Here is a 5316-nt window from a genome sequence, read left to right as displayed (position 1 = left end):
TGTACAGTATCAGCATAACCAATTCTTTTCATGATATGTTGTTCAACCATGGTTATGAATTGTATATTATATACTGAAATACAGAGATTACTTGAAAATAGTGCAATGGTATGTATACTTAAATCATATATATATTTATAGAGTTACGTTCCTGCAGAATGTTGAGAAAAGGATGATTGATGTGAGGCAACTGCCATTGTACTGGCTCCTTGCTGTATTTAATATTGATTTGAACTTTGTTTTCTTTCCAGTGTTCATATAATCTAATTGATTGCCTTCGAGTACCAATATATGCCCATTTGCCTAGAGGAGGTTTGTGCAGGTCACCTATTTTTTGATAGCCGAACAAAGGCTACATTAACTGTATGTGGGACTTGGGAGGTCATCTGGTTGTTTCTGTGTAATATTCTGCAAATTACTTCAATCAGGAGGTGGTGGGTTAAGATGCCGAACAGGACAGTTGCCTTGACTTTTCGATGTTAAGGAGAAAGATGATGACTTTACAGCGAAATTATCAACAGGGATATCAGTAACAACAAAAAATTGACTCAGCTCTTGAACCTCTTCTGAACCATTGTTCATTAAACTCAAGGGGAAGCAAGTACCAGACTCAGGGAACCAGGACTTCACCTGGCTTGCGGTACAAATATGTGCCAATTTTCCACGGACCTCTATTTTTTTATGCGAAGAGAAGTTTGCTGATGATGCTGTAGAGCAATCTTGTCTAAAGAAATGTGGCTTTTTGGTAAGGCATGCTTCACGTTGAAGACTCAGTTTCAGATCTTTAGAGGGGATGCATCTTGCTTCTTGATAAATGTTGGCTTGAAGACAATTTCTTCGGCATTATCATCTCCTTAAAATTATTCACGATTCTGACATGGCTGCAACACATTATCGCTTCATTTTGGAGTCAAAGCATGCAAATTAAGCATCGAATAGTCCCTTGGACATGAATCCATGTCCAACACTTGTTATCGAGTATGAATAACACAGTAGGATACACAACATAGTGTAACTTCGCAGTTTAACAACTATGTATAAAGTATAGCACACCTATAAATAATGCTTAAATCGAATACATGAATCTACTCTCATTGCTTAAGGACCCCTTACGAATCTTTGTATGTTTACATGAAGCAAGTGAGCAATCTTACTCATCTTAAAGTGCCATGAGAATTTGAGAGAAACAATTGCTAGCAGGATTTTGTACCCCTGCAAATGCCATAACCAATCGTCTTTTGCAGCTGGACAGCAGATCTTGGCAAAACTTCTGAAGCAGTGTAGAACCAATTCATCACTTTTTTTTTTGGTGAAAATGGCATCATAACATAAATAGTTTAAGCAAAAATCAAGTTAGGGCTTGAATAACCCATTACAATCTAACAACAATAGTTCATAACAAAACATGGGGGGATGGGGGAGTTCCATGAACTCATTAATTTGTAGGTAATTTTTCCTACACTCCTTAGCCATAGCGTCAGCCACTCGATTAAACTCGCGTTTCACGAATGCGAACTTCACTTCCTTGAATACCTGAGTGTACTCCCTACATTTAACAATCACATGAGTATAAGCATCCACACAAACATTTTCCTGATTGATGCGAAGGATAGCCTCCTGGCAATCCGAAACCAGCAAGACGCTGTCTAATCCCGACTGTTGACCCAGCTGAAGACCATGAATTATTGCTATAATTTCCGCCATAAGGGCATCTAGGGTATAAATAGATTTTAGAAAGCCCTTGATCCAACTACCCGTCTTTGACCGTATGCACCCCCCTATTCCTGCGACCTCAAGACTATGAGTGAAGGAAGCATCAACCGAGACTACCCCCCAGTTACAAGGGATATTAGGCAAGCTATGTGTTTGAGTATGGTTTGCAAAATTTTTAGAAGAAGAAATTACCTCCCAAGCCGCAAATGCAGCTCTTTTCAACGTGATCTCAGGAAGGGGATGAAGAGTACCCTCAAACAGGTATTTGTTCCTATTTACCCAGATTTGGTGACAGATGTATGGAAATAGAAATTTCCACTCAAGACCATGACTACGCTCAGTTTTCTCACAATTCTGACTAATCCAATCACTAGCCTCAACCGTGTCTAGCCCAATATCGAACTGAATGAGATCCCACGTGGCCCTAGCCTTGTCACAATCGCGCAGGAGGTGAAGAATATCCTCCTCAAACGAGTCACAAATGTTACAGATTGGGTTAGGCACTATATTCCTACCAAAGAGGCATGCTTGGGTCGGGATACAACCCCACCATAGGAGCCAGAGAAAGAATTTAATTTTAGGAGAATAATTGCCCTTCCACACCCATGAATTGACCGAGATGCTTACATTATCTAAGAGCGATGCTTTGGCAAACGCATCTTTAATGGAGAACTGTTGATTTTTAACGAAGGTGGAGAAGGGTTGGTCAGGTTTATCTAAGGGAGACCAAACAAAACTAGAGATTCTTAGGATGATAGGGGGGGGGGGGGAGTTCAATGGAAAGATTGAGCTCCTTCCAGCCACCATCCCCCCAACAGTCCCTGACTTTGAGACTAGCATCTTTCTTATCAAGCAGCCCAATCACAAAATTTCGTATGGGACCCACTCCGAGCCAATTATCATTCCAAAAGGACACTGAGTCCCCATCTCCTAGGTACCACTGGCAACTAGACTCAAGGATAGGCCATCCTTTATCAATGCTTTGCCATACTCTCGAACCATTTCTAAAACTTGTTATACCATTCTTGTTAAGGTACTTGGATTGGACACACTCGGTTGCTAAAGAGGGTGGGCCTTGACACACTTTCCAAGCAAGCTTTGCCATGAGAGTTTTGTTAAGAGTAGCATGATTTCTGATTCCCAAGCCCCCCATATTTTTCGGTCGAAAAGTTGCATTCTTTGAGACAAGGTGTAACCTATTTTTACCCCCCGACGAGCCCCAAAGAAAGTTATTACAAATTCTATCAAGGTCCTCATGGATGAAAGTTGGAAAAGCATAAGCTTGCATATAATAGTTTGGGATTGTGTTTAGGGTAGATTTCACTAGGACCAGCCTACCAGCTCTAGAGAGAGTAGCAGTTTTCCAGGATGCTAGTTTCTTCCTGACTTTCTCCACAACAAATTGTAGGTCATTCTTTCGTGGGCGTTTGTGAGACAAGGGTAGGCCCAGGTACATTCCTAGGTTCTCAGAGTCCTGGACGTTAATTGTATCCTTAAACAGTTCTCTAATATCCTCATGAGTATTTGGAGAGAAGACAAGCCGACTCTTACTTTCATTTACCTTTTGACCCGAGAGTCTCCCGAATTCAGTCAAAATATCCCTAACAGCAAAAGCTGTGCTCTCATCAACTTTTCCAAACAGTAGAAGATCGTCTGCGAAAATTAAGTGAGACACCTTTACCCTCTTCTTCCCTACCCAAAATGGAGTCCAGTCACCCTTTTCGCATGCTAGATTAATGAGAGAAGTGAGCTGCTCAAGACATATATTGAAGATGTAGGGGGACATGGGATCTCCTTGTCGGAGGCCCCGAGAATGATAGAATTTCTCCGTCTTCTTACCGTTAACCAAGACCGAGGAGGAGGCCTTAGAGATACAATTCATAATCAAATCAATGGAGGCTTGGTCGAGGTTATGGTAATCAAGGCAATTCCTAACAAAACTCCATTCCATTCTATCATAGGCTTTCTCTAGATCCACTTTCAAAGCAAACCAACCCGTTTTCCCTTTTTTCTTGTGCATGGAGTGAAGAATCTCGGAAGCAACAACAAGGTTAACTTCCGGGCCCCGCCCCTTGATGAAGCTATTCTGGTTGGGAGAGATCCATTCGGGTATCATAGGCTTGAGTCTATTAACTATGATTTTTGTGACAAGTTTGTAGAGAGTGTTACAAAGACTAATGGGTCTCAAATGTTTCACTGTCTCAGGAGGTTCCTGCTTCGGGATTAGACAAATGAGGGCGTGTCCTAGACTCTCGGGGATCTCCCTATTCCTAAACCACTCCCTAATTTCATCACACACCTGATCACTTATAGTTTCCCATTTAGTTTGAAAGAAGATTGGGTAAAAACCGTCGGGGCCCGGGGCTTTTAGGGGTTTCATGGCGAATAGAGCACTCTTGGTTTCATAGCGAACCAATTCATCACTTGACTAGTTAGCTAGACTGTACTGCAAGATATAAAGACACATAAATAGAAGAAGAAACGACCCAATTCAAATAATAAATTTATATTATGATCTACTTGTGATAAAATTTAACAGAAAAATTTTAAATTAGTATAAAAAGTAATACCGAGTATACGCCTTTGTAACGTGCAATATCTCGTAGTTATATGAGATCATGATGACACAATTCGCAATTAAAAATATGGACTAGAGAGCATGTAACTCTATGTGCTCCTTGTATTAAACGACAGTCAAAACAAAACAAAATGCATAATTTGATTTTTGCTTCTAAAAACAAAAAAACCTCAAATCATCAAAACAACTGAACTCATGCAACCCCCAATGATGGCATCTACGTATATATAAAAAAACCTAGTCATGCTCATCCTTTACAAAATGGTTACCTAGAAGATTTGATTATCATAATTCAATTCTTCTCCCTATTATATCCTTCATGCGCTTCTAAATAAGTGCTACATTTACTTTTTCACGTAACTTAATGCTTTCTTTGATCATTAGTATATTCAGTAGTGCACAAGTACAATTTATGAAAGTCGATATTTTGAAGGTATACGTTGAGGAAAATAGACTCGGACTTAGTTGATAGGATCAATTTACTCAACATAACAAATATTTAGGAACGTAGGAAGTATTAAATTTTATTGAATGAATATTAAGAAAAGTGAAAAGAATTATGTTTGCATGAGATACTTTTATAGAGAATAGTATTTTCTATTGATATATTTTTAAAAAGAGAATCATAGAAGAAAGAATATGAAGCTATCTAACAAGAAAAAAACTATTCAATTTTAAAGATATTTTATATTATATAATACGTAGAAAAAGAATATAAATATTAAAAAGTTGAATCTATCATTGGGAATTCTCAAGATTAGAAGCCTACCAATGAGAATTTCTCTAAAACGAATATAGCTCAATATTAAAAAGAACAGGAAAATCTTTAACAAGAATATAATTCAAATTTGCCGGTGCAATTCTTTTTTTTTTTAATAAAAAAAATCATTTTAAAGTTACTTTCTATTAATTTAAATTATATGTTCATTTTGTATATGTTCTTTTCATTAGGATCCATGTTCTTTTATAAATGAATATTTACATATGTTCTCTAATTTTAAGTCGTGTGTTATTTTTACCAAGAA

Source organism: Beta vulgaris, chromosome 7 (assembly GCF_026745355.1).
Source record: "Beta vulgaris subsp. vulgaris cultivar EL10 chromosome 7, EL10.2, whole genome shotgun sequence".
Classification (NCBI taxonomy): Eukaryota; Viridiplantae; Streptophyta; class Magnoliopsida; order Caryophyllales; family Amaranthaceae; genus Beta; species Beta vulgaris.
Note: the sequence above shows the minus strand (reverse complement) of the source record.